This window comes from Equus przewalskii, chromosome 6 (genome assembly GCF_037783145.1).
Source record: "Equus przewalskii isolate Varuska chromosome 6, EquPr2, whole genome shotgun sequence".
NCBI classification, from domain to species: Eukaryota; Metazoa; Chordata; class Mammalia; order Perissodactyla; family Equidae; genus Equus; species Equus przewalskii.
The window spans coordinates 50703690-50726427 of record NC_091836.1 but is presented as its reverse complement, the minus strand read 5'-3'; the positions used below and the strand labels follow the sequence as shown (position 1 = coordinate 50726427).

At 40.8% G+C, this 22738-nt stretch overlaps 1 protein-coding gene across 1 annotated transcript in view; it reads left to right on the top strand.

Moving 5' to 3' along the window:
• LOC139084153 (zinc finger protein 846-like) overlaps positions 1-22738 on the top strand; it is a 145568-nt gene that overhangs the window by 25819 nt on the left and 97011 nt on the right. The gene's annotated exons all lie outside the window — the stretch shown is intronic.

Here is a 22738-nt window from a genome sequence, read left to right as displayed (position 1 = left end):
CAGGTCATTTTGTGACATCATAGAGGTTTGAGTAGGAAGAAAGAGTAAGAGAAGCTGAAGAGATCCCAAAATCTCAGAGACCAATGGCTTCAGCCTGCTGATACAAAGTGTACCTTCAAAATATTCCAAACTGGAGTTTGGAAGACACCAAACTTCTCATTGACCAGTGAGTTCACAAACACTCACCTTGGAGGACTCCTCTGTCCACTGCCCTCAACTTTTTCCCTTGTTCCAACCAAGTGATCAGACTGGGTTTGAACAGCTGATACCTAGTCCATGGGGAAAGGTGCATTAATGAGAAAGGCTCATGAAGGACAGGACAAACCATCTCATGAACAGAGAACTCTATTTTTAATGAAAGCAGGGAAATAATTTCAAAAGGACCTAAAAGGCAAATATCCCTTTGCTGTGTGAAAAGATTGGTTATCTCTGACCCCAGAAAGCCAAATTCAGATGTATGCACACATTTGCAAAGCACTAAGACTTTATTCAAATAGAAAACAAAGGAAATTAGGCAAAGAGATCTTCATTCTGATGGGGAAACCACTAGAGCAGTGATTCTCAGACCTTGGAGTGCATGATGATCATCTGAAGGGTTTATTGAAAAACAAGAGTGTATCAAGATCATCTGAAGGACTCACCGAAACACTGAAGGTGGGGCATCAAGCCCAGCTTTATAATTCAGTATGTCAAAATTGGAGTCTGAGAATGTAAATTCCTAACAGAGTGATGGTGTTGCTGTTGGTCCTAGAAACACATTTACACAGCCACCACAGCAGATTAAAACACTACTGGTACAGGGACTGTCTATCTATTTCCCATTATATTGAGATTTGCCATCATGAATGTAGGAACATCATAAGTACATAATAGAAATCTGTTCTCTAAGAGGTGATGAGGAAAGATGGCAGCCTTACCTACTGTGACCAGGTTCTTGTACATCTCTGTATAGGTTTCTCTGAGTGAGATCCAGTAACAACCACTCCTTCTGAGTGAAGTCCACAACCACATTGTCAAGGGTCATTGAATCCTAAACCATCACAAACATGCTGGCAATAACTAAGAAATATCTCCACAGATGTTCACTGGGGAATGAGGACAGAAGACCCACTACCTATGTGGGGTTATGAGATCTCTCATTATCTTTCCAGGGTCCTATGGTTCTACGTAGTTTTCTCTATCTAGACTCACTGCTGATCTCCTCCACTCATGTGGCTTTAATGACATCTCTTAAACATGACTTTATCTCAGCATAACTAAAGTAGGAGGTCTTCTCTTATTTCCCTCTGTTGTAACACACACCTGAGTACACTAAAGACATTTGATAACAGTGTTGAATGACTGAATTCTTTGAGAAAGGGATACTTAGATCTTATTTACTATCTATCAGAGCATGCAGCAAGTAAGATATGTGCAGTTGGCATCCATGAGGTTCACGAGTGATTACTGAGATTAGTTTCTGGGTAATTCTTCAATATGAGAGATTCCAGTTTCTCAGGAAATTCAGCTAGGGATGCAGTCCTTGTGTGGGGCTTTATTTGCTTTAGGAATCTCCAGACACAGGTATGCCTAGAAAGAATGTATCGACCTGGTGGATTTAAGTACATCATTCTGTAAGATATGCTTTTATCTTACCTGCTGATAATCTTTCAGCCAGACAGCCACCATCCTTTTTGCCTCTGTATTTTCCTCATGAAGGGAGAAAGGATCCCTAGAAAGAAGATCTCAGGAAAAAGAAGGAATACATCAGAATGACCATATTTCCGAGATTCGCCTGCCTTAAAATCATTCCATCCAATTTGAGATTCCCATATATCCCTGCACACTCAAGCAATCTCACACAAATACACACGAGCAATGTAAAATTCCAGAGGAGTCTTGTCTCATCTGGAGCCAGAAAAGGGGATTTTGAGCCATGCTGCCCATGAGGAAAAGGATAGTTGTCTTATTTCACAGGTACAGAAGCTAAAACCCTGAGAAATGTGATTCTTCATTTGCCCAAGGTGATAGGCAATGAGACTATGCAGCATGGATTCCCAAAGCACACATGCCAGGAAGCTGACTTGAATAACGGCAGTCTCCGGCATACTTCAGCTGCTTCTAAAAGAAGGAGCAGCATGACTGCTCAGGCCCAGATCACTGGACTCTATATCTTGCAGGGGTGACATTTAGCATACTCTGAAAGTGAGAATCAACAAGGACTTACCATGTGTGAAATCAATGGCTGCCGTCCTGGGAAGGTGATGCTAAAATGTGCCTGATGGGAAATTTGATGCTAATGTCCCTTCAAAGCAACTTAGGTATCTAAGTGGACGTGGTGATCTTCATCACTCTTGACACAGAGTTATCTGGAGTCCTGTTTCATTTCAATCATTAATCAACAAGCATTAATTATTAGTCATCAAACACTACACATTAGCTGTCTCTCTGTAGATGATATACATGAAATTCACTAAGAATGGTATACTCTATAGCACGCATGTTAGTAACATCAGTTACCATTTACTGAAAACCATTACATGACAAAAATCTCACTAGGAGCTTTGCATTTACAAGTTTGCTTAAGTATTATAAGAACCCTTTATATTAAATATCATTACCCTTATTTAACAGCTGAAAAAAGCTAGATTCAGATAAGACTAATAATTGCTCCAACGTCATCCGATTAGGAAATAGAGAACCAGAGCTTGAATGCAGGTAAGTTTGTCTCAAATCTTGATCTCCCGAGGTTGTTCTTATTCAAAATATGACAAGAAGCTGGTGTCAACCTGCATTGTCCATTATGATAGCCACTAGCACATATGTTATTGAGCACCTGATATGCAGCTAGAGAAACAGGATTTTAAATTTCCTTTGTTTTAATTAAATAAATTTTATATTTAAAATTGTTGCTAGATTCACTTATTTGAAAACTTAAATATGTTTGGAAAAACCTGGATAGTTGCATATCCTATCTCAACTGTAAGTTTTACATGATGAAACAGAAATCTAGTACAGGTGATGAAAATCTCATGTGCTATGGGTTCTAGACCAAGAAGAGTGGAACATAACAACAGATTGGGCCAGATTCCCTGACATGGGTGCACTGAATAGACCAGTCTGGATTTGATATATTAGGTCATGGACCTCAGAATGGCTTTAACAGCTTACTTGCTTGGACTGAAACTCAGACTCAATGGGGGCCTACAGTAATGAGCTGATATGCCAGAGCTTCCCCGAAAAAATGTGATAGAGTGAATCTAGAGATATGGGAATGTTACACTGGATTAATCATGTGTGTACAGCCCTCATTCCTCATTTTATCTGGAGGGAACGGAAGATTCTCTCTTCACAAAGATATTGAGAAACAGATTAATAAGCAGAGCGCCTCCATCCTTGAAAAGCTCTTTACTTTATAGGCCAGGTATGACTGTAGAGGATACCATCATTAAGATGAATTTCCTGATTTTACTGGGGATGATGAGAACCCAGAGTAGCAGAAATCAAGTAGGCAGCACTTAACCTCCAACGACAAGGTGGTACATAAACTGTCAAGGGCAGTGGGAATGAAGCAGGACTCAGAGTGCTTTGGCCTGCTGACATCTTTAGTGGTGGCTAACTGACCCCAGGCTAATTGGCTCCTGGGCGTGAAATAGATATGCAGCCTATTAGAGAAGGGGTCAACAAACCCAGCTCCAAAGGTCCACATAGTAAATTTTAGGCTTTGTGGGCCAACTAGTCTCTGTAGCTAAACTCAACTCTGCCATCGTAGTATCAAAGAAGCCACAGATAATATGTAAACAAATGAACCCTCCACAAAGGGACTTGCGGTCATTTGCTAGAGTGACTATGCAGTGGGGAGAAGGAAATACCCAAACAGGCTCTAAGATGACACTATTTTCTGGGGATCCAAAACACCATTGTGGTCCACCACCAGTCAAAGTGGAGGCTTACGGTTGTCAGGTGATAGATGAAGTCTTAACTCCACTGAACTCTTATTGGACCTGGCAGAACCAAGGACCCACCCTGTGGTTATTTCCCCAGTCCCTAAATGTATAATTGGAATATAGACATTCTTGGCAATTGACAGAATTCCCTTAAATTAGTTCTCTGACCCATGGGCTGAGGACCATTACAGTAGAGAAAGCTAAGTGGAAGATCCTAGCATTCCCCACCACGTGACCTAACAAACCAGATATAACACAATAAGGCTGGGGAAACTGCAAAAATTAATGCCAACATTAAACTTGCCTGAGAACGGGGATATAGGGAATTGGTCTTGAAGAAATTAATCATACGTATCAATAACAACCCCGAGAACAATTCTAGAAACAAACTGTAGTAGTTCTGCATGCTTTCCCTATGCTTATTATATGTATCTGTTTACTTATATGAAGGTATTTATATATACTAACCATCCACTTCTTCTATATCATTCCCATTTTTACTAATATACAAATTACAAGATAACATTACAATATAGTCTTTAGGTAAAAGAATATTCATGAGATTGTGGCTAAGTTTGAGGAGTACCTTTTCTGGCCTGTGATGGGGATAAAAATTACTTGATATAAATTGGTACTTCCTGATAGAATGCAATTTTTAGTGCACTATATCACCTAGAAAATATTTTGTAAAAGATCTTTTGAAGCCTCTAGACTGGAAGTTGGCAAACCACAGCTCACAGGCCTGTTTTTGTAAAAAAAAAAAAAAAAACTTTCCTTGGAACAAAGCCATAGCCATGTATTTACTAACGTCTATGGCTGCTTGTGCTCTCTGAAGGCAGAGCTGAGTAATTCCAGACCTTCTGGCCCACTGAGCATAAAGTACTTACTCCTTTTCTGAGAAATCTCTACTGGACCCAATTACCAGTTTACAGGAATTATAAGAAATGAAGGAAAAATTTAAGCACACCATGAAAATAAAATTAGAAATATCCAAAAATGTGAGTTTCTAAAAGAACACATGCCTCTTCAGAATCAATATTTTGGAGAAACTAACTCTGTTCTAGGTTAAAAGAGACTGAAAAACATAAACAATTGTCATATGTGAACCTTGATAGGGTCCTATATACAAATACATATTTTGCAAGAATGTGGAGAAGTTTAGTTTTTACAGAGTAGATATTAGATGACATTATTTTTTATTTTCTTGGGTGAAATAATAGTGTTTTGGTTTTAGTCCTCATCTTAATGAGATGTATTGCCAAGTATTTTAGGTTCAAGTATCATGTCTGCAATTTAATTTCTACTTACTGTCAAAGAGTTCACCAGAAAATCGATTTCATTATCTAGAGAGAGAGCAAACATGCAAATGCTGAAATGGGTATGTGTACTTCAGTGGACACTCCTTGTGCTAGTTGTTGACGTAACCACAGGACCAGGTCTAACCAGCCCTATAGTACCAAAGTTATCCTAGAGGGACAGCGAGCCAACACTAAAGTCATGTGGCTGGAGCACGTGCAGATGAGAACATTTTAACCTATAATAACACCTGGAACCAAAGATCTCCCCTCTCAGAGAACTAAAAGGACTGGGACATGATGGGAACTCGAAAGACAGACACTTTTCATAAGCAAGGGATCTGTTGTCCAGGAAGACTCGTGTTAAAGCCCCTTTCCACACCTTGCCATAAATGGTCTTGGTTAGAGTCCTTGTCATCCAAAGTGGTCCTGTAAGTACTTCCGCATACCAGCATGCCACCCCCAAGCCCTTAAATTTTACCCTAAACCCTGGATCAGGGGTACAGATTTGAGAGCCTTGCCTCTGTCAACGAAAATAATCCATAACCAATCTATAAATGAAAATTTGGGAGAGTTTATTCTGAGCTGAAATCTGAGGACCATGGCCCGGGGCCTTTCTTCCCGAAGGAAGAAAGGGCACCGAAGAAGTGGGGTGCACAGAGTGGTTATATACCCCCAAACAGGATGTTTCACATAGGATTGAAATGTCCCTTTTACAATAGCCGCGAGACTGCTCTGTCAGCACAGCGATTGATGGACACAGCAGGTAGGTCTGCTGTCTCAGTGGACACAGCAGGGTGGCAGGTCTGTTGTCTCCAGCTGGGTGGTCACAGGTGAGCTGGGTGGTCACAGGTGAGCACAGCAATCAGTTCCTAGCCTAAGGAAAGATGGTTATCCCTAAGGTAATGCCAATGTGGAGGGAAGTTGCACATCTTAAGGCCATTTGTTCTTGCCATAAAAAATGTTTAAAGCAGATATATAATGCATGTTCAACGGCCACAGTCAGGCCATTTTGGAAAAACAAAGTCAAGCCGAACTAGGTTTACACCAAATGACTTCCTCATACACTCCAATATATCCTATTACTTGCCATTTTTATTTGTCACCTCCCGTCTCCTTGACAGTCGACCTCACAATACAGGCTTTTCTTTTCTCAGAAGCTGGTGCCGTAAAATTGGCTTCTATGCCCATCAGGCAGTGGGCCTTTACCAATAACATTTACATTTTTTTTAGCTTTAAGACTTTTCAAAAGAAAAATGTCAAAATAATACATGTAGTCCAAACATCCTGTTAATGGGAAATTCAATTATTCTAAAAGTAGTGTAATAACGCATCCATTCTTTTCTCCTGGAGGCCCCTGGTTTGCAGCTTTGTGGAGATATACAGGCCTAGGAATTTCAGATGAAGAGACAGGTAATAGCCTTGTTTCTCTTTAGCAGAAACACTTGTGTTCTACATATGTTTCTAATTAGATACTGAAATATACACACCATAGACATCCAAGGAAGTATATTATCTTTACCTGAACGTAGTGTGTCAAAAATACAGAACATGCAAAGACAAAGCCAAATTCTCAGATGAAACACTCTTTTGCATACAAAAAAGATACAGGCTCTTTTGAACCAACTTTCCCCCAGTGCTCTTGGAATATGCCAGAATCACCAGGCCTGTGAGGATGCCAGGACATGAGAGCTGAGTCAAGTTCACTCCAACAGCAGAAATTATTTTCCTTATGGAGAAAAGTTATAAAGCTTGTTTTGGAGGCTTCTGAAGAGGGGAGCACAAGGGATGAAAAGGCCCTGCAAACAAACCTTTACCACATTTTCCGACCTGAGGAACCTGGGGAACCTGGGGACATATGGCACCAGTGGCCTATCAGGCAGTCCAGGCAGATGTGAACCACGCAGTCCCAGCCTGTCTCAGCAGACCCCTCGGCAGCCCTCATGCAAACTGTTTTTTGACTCCTCTCCTTCCTCCCTCCGCTTCGCAGGCGCCTCACCCGGGTCTACTGAGGCCCAATCCACGACCAATTTGATAACCTCCAAATTGCGCACAGCAAGCAGCAGAAAGGAACGCAATGAGTGTGACTTCACTTCCGCTTCCTGCCCAGGGGGCCAGAAGGGGTAGGCCTTCAGCGTTTGAGCTACTAGGTATGCTCCACAACGCTGAAGACAAAGAAATTATAGATTCCTCCCTCGTGAGTGCGGATGGGCCCCCAGTCGGCTCAGCGCAAGGGCTGAGGACAGGAAGAAGTCAAGAGGCCAAGGCTGAAGCTAGAAACAGGTATATGGGCGGGGCTATAGGTGGAGGGCGGGGCCCACACATGGGGGCGGGGTTGCAGGGGGGCAGAGGTACAGCTCCAGTTTGGATAATGGAAGGGCACGGCTGGTGGTATGGGCTCCCTCCACAGTCTGCACAATGAAGAGTTTTCTGCCTGCCTCTCCCCACGTTCCTAGAGTCTTTATAATGATTGTCCCATATTGATAAGCCCACAATCCATGAAATAGTCTATTTCCTCCGTTCAATCAATCTTGTCTTTAGGACTTTATTTGGACACCGTGCTAAACTCTCATCATCGATTTTTTGGCTTTTTCAATGTAATGACATTTTCTGTAAAACTTTTGTTTTTTTGTTTCAAATATGTATTTCTGTCTTTATTTTTATGAAATAGCACTGATACTAGGCATTCTTCACTTATTCAGGCATAGTTCTAAAGCCTCTCCAGCAATCATGTTTGCTGTGGTTTCCAGTGGATGGCGTTTGTGGAGTTAGTAAAGATCTTTTAAAACACGGATTTAGTAACACATTTTATCAAGAGTTCTTCTTGTGCGTCCTCACATGTGCTTTATGCATCTGTTGAATTGATAGCTATTTTGCTGTTGATGTTTCAACTTTCACTGTACAAATCATTTAACTTTTCTGTAGCCAAGGAAGTCTGGTTTTTAAAATAATACCTAGATTTCCTGCGTTGCCTTAAAAAGTCTCTTCAAACTCTAGATTATATACAGGTTTGTAATTATCTTAAATGTATTATATTTAAAGGCACAAATCTTTAATCCTCGTGGAATATGTTTGGACGTGTAGTATGGGATGGTAGATCCAATTACTTTTTTTCCTCCAGAAAATATGGCTAATTGCTTTAGTACCACGGATTGATAAAACTATTGTTGATCTAATATCTTGAAATTCCTCCTTTACTACACAATATATTATGTATCAATTTCTAGACTCTTCTGGGCTAGTAATATATTTACTTATATCACTCTTTCTGAATATAGCGGTTTTAGAAGTTTTAATATTTAGTGGTAAATAAGTTATGGTAGGTAATATTTGTTGCATCTTACTGCTTTGGGTGCTCAGCTTGGGGTACTTGACTGGTCAGCTGGTAGTGTGTGCAGGCAGATGGGCTTGCTATTGGGATCTGTGCATTTGAAGGAGCAAACACCTCTTTCAGCCTTTACAGACTGCTTTCACTAGATAAAGATCATCTGCTGTCTGGTCCCTGAGCTGATGGCTTTGCCTCTGGGATCATAGCTGAGTGGAGCTGGAGGCCAGGTCAGGTGCCTACAGCTGGGGTGCAGTGGAGTCTGTTGTTGGCAGTCCTATGACCAGGGGAATCAACCCTACCCGTTCCCTGGGAGGACAGGACTGCCTCCAAGACCTCAGTCAATAGAGCTGATACTGGAACAAGGGTTCTCTTCAGGGTCCACAGACAGAAGGACTATCACTACTTTTGTGGATAAGTGTGGCTCCCATCAGGTCACTGGGCAGGTCCCTGAGCAGGCAGGAATGGCCCTAGACCACATCTGAGAGGGTCATGGGCCTTCCTGTCACACGGCTGCTTCAGAGTCTACGGCCGGGGCCGTTGCGAAGTTCTGCAGGCCTGCCTCAGGGGGCACTCACAGATATGCTTCCTGCTGGGATGCAGGGTGTAGTGACTGCTCCTGACTCATAGCTGGGAGAGTCCGCAACCACAGGCCCTCTCAAGCTAGTTTAAACTGATGTCGTCTTATCCACAGAGTGTTAAAAGTTCTTTTTCAGGGGCAGTAAGCTGAAAAACTGCAAGTTCTATAGCCAGAGCATTCACACAGGAGAACTTCTTGATCTGAAATAACATCTAGAGCCAAAGATTCTTCCCCCATGGAACCAAAGGACTGGGACACAACCAGAACTCAAGAGTCAGACTCTCATAGGAAGTGAGGGGTCCATTATCCAGGAAGATCCAGTGCTGAAGCCCCTTTGCACACCTTGCTGTAGATGTTTAAAGCGCTCCAATCGAAACCTGCTCCACCAGCACTTCTGTGTACCAGCCTGTTCCCCTAAACTTTTAAATTTTACCGCAAACCCTGGATCAGGAGACAGATTTGAGAACCTTGCCTCCTGTCTCCATGCAGGCCAACCTCACAACAAAGCCTTTTCTTTTCTCAAAAGCCAGTGCCATAGTTATTGGCTTTTTACGTGCATTGGGCAGGAAACCCCCTTTGTTTGGTAACAGGTCTGGTGCTGGGTTATGGGCTGCTGCAAGATCTAGGCAGACCAAGGTCAGCAGTCCTGCCTCCAGGGACATAGATGTCTTGCAGGCTCTTAATGCCAGCCCTGATATTGGTTCCCTTGCATTGAACCCAGCATATATGGGGTTAAAACCAAAGCATTCAGGCTTGTTTAGTTACTCTCATATGTAAATATCTGTTTCTTTAACCTTTGACTCCTTGAGCTTTACCACCTAATAGAAGTTACAAATTGTTACAGCTCAGGTGGCCTCAAGCTGGGCTCCCAGTAAAGTTGTGGCTAACCACAGGTCCTTGAACTTCTTTTACAGAGAAATTAATGTCCAGAGAATATCAAGAAACTGAAGCTTCCTAGAGCTTCCTGGCACCAGAATGCACCATCCACCATGGAGACAAACAGCCAAGGATACCCATCTGTGAATTCTATCTTGCCCTGCAACTAGCCTCACAAGGCCAGATGCAAACTGGTTGGTAAACACTGGCCAAGGCTACATGCCCCCCTCCCCTACCTAAAACCCCAAATAAAAACCGCTACCTGTTTCTTAACAGGGAGCTAACAATTCTTGAGGCACTAGTTGTTGCTTTGCTCCCTCTACCTGGCAAAGTAAAGCTGTCCTTCCTTTTCACTCAAGACTTTGTTCTCATTATTTGGATTGGCATCGGGTTTAGAGAATGAACTTTCGGTTCCAGATGGGCATGTCACCTTCTGGATTCCCATGTGGGAAAGTCCACTCCCGGAATACAGCTGAGACACTCTGGAGCTGGGTCACAGGCCGTTCAGGGTGTGCATCTCAGACTGAGGTCAGCAGGCCTATTACCTGGGGCATTAATGGGCATGACTCCTCCTGGGGCTTTGCTGGATGGTGCTAGTGGCAGGAGAAATGCCAACTGTGGCTGTAGCCAAGTCCACATGGGAACATGTCTATTTCCAGGTCTCTAGTTTGGACTGTGGTCAGTGAGCCTGCTACCTGGGCATAGTTCTGCTATCTCATGTCAACCCTCCTCATTCATGGTCCCAACGCAAATAGTCCATAACCAATCTATAAATGAAAATTGGGGTGAGTTTATTCTGAGACAAAATGTGAGGACCATATAGCCTGGGGCCTTCCTTCCACAAGGGCACCAAAGAAATGGGGTGTACAGTGGTTATATACCCTCAACGAACATGTTTCACATGATTGAAATGTCCCTTTTACAATAGTCACAAGACTGTTCTGTCGGCACAGCAGTTGATGGACACAGCAGGTAGTAGGTCTGCTGTCTCGGTGGACACAGCAGGGTGGTGGGTCTGTTGTCTCAAGCTAGGTGGTCACAGGTGAGCGCAGCAATCCATTCTTAGTCTAAGGAGAGATGCTTATCCTTAAGGAAATACTAATGTGGGGGAAAATCCACCTTTATCTTAAGGGCATTTGTTCTTGCCATAGGAAATGCTTAAAGGACATAGGACATAGGACAATGCATGCTCAATGGCCACGTTAGGCCCTTTTGGAAAAAACTAAGTCAGGTCGAATTAGGTTTACACCAAGTGGCTTCCTCATATACTCCAAAATATCCTATTGCTTGCCATTTCTATTTGTCAGTGGGAACTACCAGAGTTTTGCAACCTCCTACATGGATCCTAAAACTCCCACAAAGGCACTTTTGTCCATGGATGGTTGCCAAATTATTGTTGCTATGGGGAGATATGAGTGGGGGACCCTGTACTCTGCCATCTTGCTGATGTCCCAGGAATTTAAATGTGCTACAACTTTAGGAAATCTATTTACATTAATTTATGATGAAAATATATCAAAGCAAAAGATGACAAGTCCAATAGAATACAAAATGTATTTGATCATTTTTAACTGTCGTTGCTGCGAATCATGGTGTGTACACATGTGGTGGGGAAGGGGAGGGATGTGGGCTCCCACACTAGAAGAGTAAGTATATATCTTAAAAATCATAAAACATTGTTGATTTTTTAAATGAGAGATAATATTCAATTGGTTATGGAAGTATTAAGAAATGACCGTGAACAATGCAAAAGATTGCTTCTATGAACCATACAGTTTTAATACTATTCTGATAATTCAAACAGATGCATAAAATGGAAAAAAAGAAAGGAGACATAAGCATCATAAAGTAAAAGACAAATGTATGATTATTTGTAGATAAGATTTAGGAGGTGGAAAGCTCTCTAATCTCTGAGATGTAGCTCCATGTGGATCCTCCATCATGCATTTCAACAAATCCCCTGTGGCAGGTGTTTTCAAGTTTTGGCCATGCATAAGATCCACTAGGTGACTTATTCAACACAAGTAGTTGGGACTGACCCTGGAGTCTCTGAGTTAGTAGATCTGGGATGAAGGATAGGAAGTTGCATGTTTAACAAGCTCCCACGGGATGGTGATGCTGCTGGTCTGGAGACTCTTTGAGAGACACTGCTCTTGTTTGTGTCGCTAGCACTCTGGTCTAATAAAATTTTCCCTCCACTATTTACATCTTCCTCCCCATCTGACCTCCAGGGTTTACTAAGATACACTGGCCATTTTAGATGGCATCATGGAAACCCCTGGTGACCCTGGAAACATAGGGAGATACTCCAAGCAGGGAATTCATAACCTATATCTCTGTGAGGCCCAAAATAGTTTACCTGGGGGATACTGGAAGCTTATTTAAAGTTTCCAGAACCTTGGGAGCTGAATTCTCAGAGCATCTCATTAAATAAAATGTCCCATTCTTATTTTATTCTTTAAACAAGCTCCCTTGGGGAAGAAAGATAATAATAACAGAAAAGAAACCTTCTGCTACTTCTGTCTCCCTGAAGTTAGCTGTGGAGAGAAATGAATTTCTTTCCTCCAATTATTCCTTCTTTATGTGGTATGTTGAAACATTCACAGTCAAAATTATTCTCTGGGAGATTAGGAAAGTTCTTTTATGTTTCTTCAATGTCTCTCAGGGATCCTTGAGAGATTGCCCTAATTCTTGCCTTTCTTTCACAGGGTTTAATATCAAAGTTGAGTTTCTCCCTGAGGGATGTGTTAATGTTAAAAGAACCCCTCAATAGCCTTGACCTTAAAAATCCCATTAGAACAAAGATGAAATACATGAGAAAAGTCTCTATTTCAAGAAAGGGACATACCAATGACAATGTCGTTACTGACATTGCAGTCATTCATGACATTGCTACTGTAAAACCAAGTATTTTGAAAAATGGAAATGTCCCTTGAATTTATTGGGCACATGAGGTCACTGCAGACCTCAGGGAAAACAATTGTGATGGAGATAGGAAGATGCCAGGTGAGTTGTGTCAACCAACAGAAGCAGGATCCAATTTAAGAGGCAAAGCATTTATTTGGGATCAAACTGTTGCAATTCAGGGAGCACAGATTCAGGTAGAAATAGAAATAGCTTCCCAATTACAGGAGAAAGGCTTAGGGTTTTTATGGGAAAAAGGGAGGAGCAAGTGAGTTGTATTAAAAAAGAGTTCATTGGTTCTAGATGAGGTAAGGCTAGGTCTGTACTACATTGATTGGTTAGTGATCCAGTCATCAGTGAAGTCCCATTTCATCAATACTTACAAACAGAATATTCTTGTCCTTAGTGACTTCTTGGAATGTTGGCAGTTTGGTCCAGTTGTGAAGATAAAGAAAATGAGACACGCAAGGCGATTTCTCTGAAATGGCAGCTCTGGCTCTATCTTAATATGGCTCCACTCATGTCGTCTTTCACGGTTGGTTTAAGAGAGAGTGAGCATTGTGGAAGTGGAGTAGCAAGCACAAACCAAATATTCAAAAGTTTGGAGAAATACCCAAAGGAGAATATGGGTGTATAAGTGAGTTTTATTTTCATTGAAAGATATGGGAATGTAGAAGAATTCTATGACATAGGACATGATAATATTGCATGCAGACATTGGAAAATACAGGATAAAGAAAAGAGATGAGATAGTGTAAGTCCCCTGAAAAGTTCCAAAAAGATGAGAGTCAAAGGTGAATTTGTGAAGAGGTAGTCATTAACAAAATAAGTATGAATATAATTATTTAATTACATGGTGGATAGTGTTGTGATGGATGGTACTGTGTCCAGTAAGAACATATATAGGTTGGAAGATGGGAGCCCTATAACTGAGAACTGGAGGATCATGGGTAGGATTCAGCTAGGCATAAGCTTGTCTTTCTAACTCCCAACACTCTAAGCAGGAACCTCTCACTCTTTCTGTACAATTACTTGTTTTAGGCTACCAGGCAGACCAGTGAACACCAGACCAATATATTTGACCTCTGAAATAACAGTGCCAATGGGGTAGGCCCTTCAACTCAACCTTTTCAAGATTTAGCTGATGTTTTATCCTCCCTAAAGTGTTGCTTTTTCCTGTTAGTCCCATCTCTTTGAAGCTAACACCATCAACTCCAGCACCCATGGAATTCTTCTACTCCAGTGGTTCTCAATCAGGCTGACTTTGCCCCCCACAGAACAACTGGCAATATCTGGAGACATTCTGGGTTATCACAACTCAGTCCTGGCATCTAGTGGTTAGATGACAGGAATCTGTCAAAACTATTACAGTACACAGGACAGCCCCTCATGACACATAATTATATTGATCAAAATGTCCATTTTGTTGTGATTTAGAAATCCTGGTATAGACTAGTGTTATCTTATTGAGAATTACTGATAAAATTTTTATCTAAAAAATCCCAGCCATTGTCTATTATTTTATAATGATATTGAAAATATTTTCTGAAAGAAATCTCACAATCTTCTTTCATTATTTTGTGCTACTTCATCTTTTTTATTGTGGTTAAGTATACATAACATTGTTAAAAAAAACAAAATTTAACTATGTAAATTTGAAGGTCTATTAGGCTTTGTTAAACGGTTCTTGAATCAGGCAGAATCTCATCTGGCAAGCAGAGAGATACTCCAAGGAGTTAATACAAAATGGAGGATTCTGTGGAAGGAGGGTGGGGCAAGGAAGTCAGCAGTAAAAGAAAAGAAAGGGTTATTTGGCGTCAGGACATCTGTTCTGGAGGAAGGGAAAAGCAAGGGTTTTATAGTACAGATTGCCTCTTCCTCTTCTGGGGGATGGAGAGGGCCCATGTAACAGATTACCCCTTTGGTACTGGCCAGACAATTCCAGACTGCTTGATTAAGGTTATATTTCTGGGGGCCGGCCTGGTGGTGCAGCAGTTAAGTGCGCACATTCCGCTTCGGCGGCCTGGGGTTCGCCGGTTCGGATCCCGGGTGTGGACATGGCACTGCTTGGCAAGCCATGCTGTGGCAGGCATCCCACATATAAAGTAGAGGAAGATGGGCACGGATGTTAGCTCAGGGCTGGTCTTGCTCAGCAAAAGGAGGAGAATTGGTAGCAGTTAGCTCAGGGCTAATCTTCCTCAAAAAAAAGAGGTTACATTCCTGGGGAAGGTCAAAACAGCAATTAGGGCAGGTATTAAATCTTGGCTTGTTGTCATGGGCTTTAGCACAAGTGATGCCATTTTGGGCCCTGGATTATCTTTTTAATAACATAAAATTTACCATTTTAACCATTTTTAGGTGTACATTTGGCATTATGGTGTACACTAGGTATTAAGGTGTACATTTGGCATTAAGTACATTCACGTTGTTGTTGAAGCTTCACTAACATCCATCTCCAGAACTTTTTCATCTTCCTAATTGAAGTCCTCATTAAACACTAACTCCCCATTCCTCTCTTCCTCCAGCCCCTGCCAATCACCTTTCTATTTCCTCTCTCTATGAATTTGACTATTCTTGGTTCTTCATGTACTTGGAATTGTACATTATTCATCCTCTGGAGACTGTCTCATTTCACTTAGCATAATATTGTCAAGTTTCATCCATGTTGTAACATGTGTCAGAATTTCCTTCCTTTTTAAGGCTGAATAGTCTATTTCTGTATATGCCACATTTTGTATAACCATTCAACCACTGATGCACACTCGGGTTGCCTCTACCTTTTATGTATTGTGAATATTGTTGCTTTGAACATGGGTTGCATAGAAATATCTGTTTGAGTTTCTGCTTTATACTACTTCACTTTTTTTTATAGCACCTTTCACAATTGAACTGCTTTTATTCACTCAACTCTTTCTTTCTTTTTCCCCCACAGGAATATAAGCTATATGATGTCAGAATCTGCTTCTTCACAACCATGTTCCTAGTACCTAAAACATTGTAGGTTCTCAATAAATATTTCTTGTAGAAATATTTCTTCTGGAAGTCTGTAATTTTTTAAAGAGATTGAAAATAATTAGGACAGATACTCTCCCTACTTCAGTTAAATGTTTACAATTACACTGGATTTTTCCTCAAATACCAGTAAGAAGCAGCCCCACTGTTATAGAAATTTTAGATAATAGTCTTCTTAAGGAGTAAATTCAAAATTCCTGGGGGTGTTTTAATAAATCATTCAGATTAAGAGGAGATAAGAAACAAAGACAGAGATCACCAGGGCTCTCTCCTATGTATGTTTCCTATCTGGTTATGGAAAGGAGTTGGTTACTGGAAGAGACTAGAAAGGTAATCTAAAACGTTACTTTATAGAATCTTATTGAAAGCTGTCTGACAATACCTGGAGCACTGCCAAAATCCTATGGCATTGGGAATGCCCCATGTTCAACAAAATCTAAGATTCCCCTGACCAAATGATCTCTGTCTTTGCAGGCACAACTCTGGCTTTGTCTTGGAAATACATACCCCTCATAAGGGGTCACACCTTTTCTTCTTTTCCTCTTGAGAAGAATTGTTTTGCTCTCTTCACCCCAGCCTTTCACTGATAAACTTTCTCCATCAAGATTTCAGAACACCAGCTCTCCTAGTTTCCTGGTACCTCACTGGTCTCTCCTACTCACTCTCCTTTGCAGTTTACTCCTCCCAGAGTGTCCCATGGCTCTCTCCTTGGGTCTTCTCCATACCGACACCTGCTTCTTTGGTGATCTCAACCAGTTTGATGGCCTCAAACACTACCTCTACGTCTATGATACTCCAATGTTTACCTCCAGTACAGACCTCTCTCCCAAACTCCAATTTCCATTGAGATGTCAAACAAACATCTCCATTTTTCTTTATTGTGTTAAAATATACATAAAATAAAATCTGCCATTTTGACTATTTTTAAGTGTTCAGTTCTGTGTTATTAACTACATTCACATTGTGGCGCAACCATTACCACTGTCCATCTCTAGATTTTTTTTTCGTTGTCCCAAAATGAAACTCTGTCCCATTAAACACTAACTCCCTATTCTCCCTCCTCCAGCCCCCAGTAATCTCCATTTTCCTTTCTGTCTCTATGAATTTGACTACTATAGTCATCTCATATAAGTGGAACCATATAATGTTTATTAATTTGGAATATCTCACTTTTGACATGTAGGAGAGGTAGAAATTTCCTCTACCCTTCTAGGTTCTTCTTGCTCCTCTAAGAATTAAATTGACATGAGATAGAATAACAGTTATCAAACAAGTTTAATAACATGTATACATGGGAGAAAAATAGGAAAACTGAATAACTCACCAAAATGGCTACAAAATGGCTAAATACACGATCTTATGTATCATCTTCAGTTTAAGACAAAAGAGGATGTTGGGGTAGTGGTTTGGAACTTCAAAGGGGAGGAAGGTAATTCACATGGAAATGGAAAAGCAAATGTTTGGTAAACAACTGTTTTCCATGCCTTGCAAAGACAATGGAACATGGGGAAGATTTTGATCAAATGGACCTTGCTATCTGCCACACCTACTTAGTTAGGTAACTATAGTTACCTATGGTGACAGCTCCTTCCCCAAATAGACTTTCTATCTTAAATTCCTTTAGGTAATTAGAGGGAAGGCCGAAGTTTCTTCCTGAGTCTTTTGTTATTAAAAATAATCAAGCCAGATCCAGCCCTGATGGCCTAACGGTTAAGGTTCAACACTCTCACCACTTTGGTGGCCCAGGTTTTTTTCTCAGTCACAGAACCACACCACCTGTCTGTCAGTTGCCATGCTGTGGTGGCAGCTCACATACAAGAACTAAAAGGACCTACAACTAGGATGTACAACCATGCACTGGGGCTTTGGGGAGCAAAAAAAAGAGGAAGATTCACAACAGATGCTAGCTCAGGGAAAGACTTTCCCTGAAAAAAAAAAAAAACCACCACAACAACAACTCACCACCTAGAATATTGGAAAAGTAATTTTAAAAAAATCAACTCAAAGAGACACATTTTTGGGTGGCAAGTTCTGCTTGCATATAAACATTTCAAAACCTGAGATTCTGATGTCCCCTTTCTTTCCAAATTTGCTCCACCCACAGCCCTCACTGTTTCAATGGATGCAATTCCATTCTTTCAGTTGTTCAGGCCCCGAACTCTGGAGTCATTCTTGTTTCCTCTGTTTCTCTCATGACCATATCCTGACTGACAACAAATCCTCTTGGCTCTGCCTTCAAAATATAGCCAAACTGACTACTTCTCAACCCTTATACTACAACCCTGCTCCCCCCCCCCCAATATCCTTGCTTCTTATATATGACCTTATTGCTGCTGTCAGCTCTAAGCAGGCTTCCTCACACCCTGCAATCCATTTTCAACCCAGCAACCAGAATGATTTTTTTAAAATCCTGGGTCAGATCATATCAGTGTCTTTACAAAACCCTGCAATGACTCCCCAGATAACTCAGAGTAAATGAAAGCAAAAGTCCTTCAATGGCAAAGTCTCACATGATCAGCCCCTGATTCCTGTTCACCTCTACTAGTGTATTCTTCCTACTCTGCTCCAGTTACATTCTCCCCAAGCAGCCTCCTACCTCAAGGTCCTTATGTTAACCTCACATTCTGCCTGGGCGCTTTTTCCCCAGAAATGCACTCACCTCAGTCATTCACTGTCTTCACAAATGTAACTTTCTCAATGAGGTATATTAAGACCATCCTTTATATCAAGACAACTTGTCCTCCCTATATTCTTCATCCTCTTATCCTGTGGAGTTGAGCCTAGAGTAAGGACTGATACATAGTAAATGCTCAGTAAAAACAGGTTTGATAAATGAAATAAACAAATGTGGTTCTGATGAGCCTGCCAGTAACATTGTCTCCTGACCACAGTTGATTGGTCCAAGATTGGAAAAGTAAATGATTGTGTCAATTAGAATCTTCATCTGAGATTTTTTTTTTTACACGAGGAGATAAAATGATTACAGTTCCTGTTTAGTAGTGAAGCTATGAGGTGAGAGTTGTGAGAGCTGCTGGTTTCTGTGTCTCTTTCCATGTGAAGGGGGTAGCCAGTCTGAGAAAATAAAGCTGAATGTCTGAATGGAAATTTTCATAATGTTTAAGCGCCTGTGTCCAGTGTCAAGCTGAGCCTCTGCTCAGTTGTGTTCAGATGAGTCAGAAATTCACTTCTATCACTTTGCACCAAAGCAGAGCTCTTCAGTGCAGCCTTATCTTCATGTGAGCCTGGACCATGAGATGATCATGTCCAATGACAGACTCTCTGACTTCTCAGTTCAAGGACTTATGAATCAATTATTGCCAAATTCTAACTCACACACATCCCTTTTGGTAGGTTGAATGATAACTTCCCAAGGATGTTGGAATCTGTGAATATGTTAACTTAGATGGCAAAAGGCACTTTGCAGATGTGATTAAGTCAAGAATATTGAAAGGGAGAGATTGTCTGGTTGGGTGGGCTCAATGAAATCAGAAGCATTCTTATAAGATGGAGGCAGGAGGGCTAGAGAAAGTATTGAAGATGCTATACTGGTGAAGTTGGAGATGAAGGAAGGGGCCATAAACCAATGAATGCAGGAGATTTCTAGAATTTGGAAAAGTCAAACAAACGGATTCTCCTCTAGAGCCTCCCAAGAAAAGCCTCCCTGTTGACACATGTTAGATTTCTTCCCTCCAGATTTGTAAAATAATAAATTTGTGTCATTTTAAGCCACTAGACTTAGGGCAATTTGTTACAGCAGCAATAGGAAACTAATACATTTTTCTTCCAAATACTACTCATCCCATTGTCACAGGCTTAGATCAGATTCTTCTCCTCTGGACTACTTCCATAGCCTCCTAGCTTTTCCCTCTGCCTCCGATTTCTCCCACTCAGGGCAATCCCGAAGTCCTCAAATTATATGTAGGATTACAGCATGGCTCTGGATCTCAATTGCTTATAAAATCTTTAGTATGTCAAGTTCAGTTCTCAATTGTTTCTCCCCCATGTATGCATCCAATATTATTTCTAATATCTCAGCCACAAATTCTATCTATTCTTCTGACATGCCCCACCCTTGAATGTCTCCTAAATGTCACTCAAACCTACTCTCCAGTTAAGCTTTTACTTTTTTTTTTTTTTTAAAGATTGGCACCTGGGCTAACAACTGTTGCCAATCTTCCCTTTTATTTTTTATTTTTTTTAAGGATTGGCACCTGGGCTAACAACTGTTGCCAATCTTTTTTTTTTCTGCTTTATCTCCCCAAACCCCTTTGTACACAGTTGTATATCTTAGTTGCAGGTCCTTCTAGTTGTGGGATGTGGGACGCCGCCTCAACGTGGCCTGACAAGCAGTGCCATGTCCGCGCCCAGGATCCGAGTCCTGGGCCGCCACAGCGGAGTACGCGAACTTAACCACTCGACCATGGAGCCGGCCCCAAGCTTTTACTTATTTTTATTCAACACTCAAGCATATTCTTCTTTTAGAAATGTTTCCTGAATACCAAGTCTTGGCTAAGACGTGGAAAAATTTGAACCTTCATGCTTAATTTGTGGGAATGTAAACTGGTGCAGCCACTTTAGAAAATATTTTGGCAGTTTCTTAAAAAGTTAGGCATAAATTTACCATAAAGTTCAGTAATTGCACTCTGAGCTATCACTCAAGAGAAACGAAAAGTCACGTCAACATAGAGACGTGCACAAACATTCATAGAAGCATTATTATTAATAAACATAAACTGGAAATAGCCAAATGTCATCAACTGGTGACCAGATAAACAACATGTGGTATATAGATATAATAGGATATATTCTGCAATAAAAAGGAGCAAAACATTGATACACACTTCCAAATGGATGAGCCTCAGAAAACATATGCTAAGTAGAAGAAGCTAGATATAAAAAGACCACATATTGTATGATTTCATTTATGTAAAATATCTAGAAAAGGAGAATTTATAGAGACAGAAAGCGATACATGGTTTCCTAGGGCAGACGTGGGAGGGGAAATTAACTGTAAATGGACACAAGGGTACTTTCTGAGGTGATAGACATATTCTAAAACTGGATTGTGGTAATAAGCACATAACTAAAAATTTACTAGAATCATTGAATTTACATTTTCATGGGTGAATTTCATGTATGTAAATTATGCCTCAATAAAAATGTTGAAAGTAAATGTTTAAAGAGGTTTTTTTGGAATTACTCAAGGTGAGTTGGAAACTTTTACCTTTGTTTTCCACGAGGTCTACCACACACACTAATATTATTATGCTTACCCCTCTGTATTGCAATCATCTGTACTTTTCCAGCCCCTCCTCACTTTGTACACAGTAGACAATAAATGTGCAGTGGATTAAACTTAATGGAATGAAAGTGAATTGAACCACATCAAACAAGTCGTCCATCTCTAATATATTATAATTTTTGAGCAATTTCGCAGTCCTTACTATGTCTCCAATAATTGCTTATTTTTTTCTCTCTCAAAGTCCCTAAATCTTTTCATGATATTGTTTTGATACATCACAGTCTTTGTCACCTGTAGTTTTGGTTCCCGTAGAAGCAGATGCTGAGACAAGGTTTCATGTACAAGCGCTTTACTGGAAGGAGCAAGGAACATGGGTAGGAGACAGGAGAAGGGATACAGGGAAGACAATACATCCAATAAAGCTCGCATTAGGTCAGCTACCGCTGGGATTGAGCAGAGTTTTCCTCCTGTGGGGAAATTCTGGAAAATGGTACAAAATCCAAACTTCAGCATTATCCCAGTTAAAGAGTGAAAGACATGGCATACTCCACACCCTCCCTCATGGACTATCTCTGATAGGGCATAATTCTCTGTCAATTCTAGCACCACATATTGGGCAAAGTAAGTTCCAGCTGGGGCTGGCCATTGGTAGTCATGCAATGGAGATGGTGAGAGGATCCCAAGGAATGTGGTAGTAATGTTGACAGCGTCTACTACTCCATCCTTCACTGCAGACTCAAGTCTATCAACAGTCCTCTCAAAAAGCAAGCTAAGTTCTGAACACATTCCACGCTTGTGTAACTATGAATCCTGATGGCACCTCCAGAGAGTGTCATAAAAAAGATTAAACCATGTAAAAAAGTCTGATTCAATTGTATTCACTACTACATATTTTAGGACCTTAGAAGGTGTATCTCAGTTTGCAATCATGAGAAATAAAGGTCAAATAAATCAGGCAAGGATGGAAGGGGGAAGGAAGGAAGGAAAAAAGGAAAGTGAGCAAGAAGGAAGGAAGAAAAGTGGGGAAGAAGGAAGGAAGGTAGGATTAGAAAGAATGAAGCAACATCGCAGCATTATTTGAGGTGGTGTATTACTCTGAACCATCTGAACAAACCAGCCTCCAAATCTACATTCCTACTTTGAAGTTGAAAATCACATCACTGTTCTTCGGAAAAGTAGTATAGCAAAGTCAGTGTCAGCTAGCCAGGTTAGAGTCCGACTCAGTCACAGTCTCCTCTTTTGAAAAGTGGGGTAAATGAGAGAAACTATCTCAGATAAGTGTTTTCAAGATGAAATAAAGTCATACATGTGAAGAAACAAGCACAGTCCTGATGTGGTAAGCAGTTCTTGTGACTACTATGTGATTTTCATTCCATTTCTACTGGAGTAAACAAACACACAACCAAACGAAAGCATCAACATTTGAGAGTATAATTTTTTGGGGAAACCAAGTCAGGATTTGACATGATACATGCTTTAAATTCAAAGTTAGAAATCTTAATAATGGTTGCAAGAAAGCTGGCCAAACATGGAACTTTATGGACAGCACATAAGCTGTAAAAGTCAAAAAAGAATTAC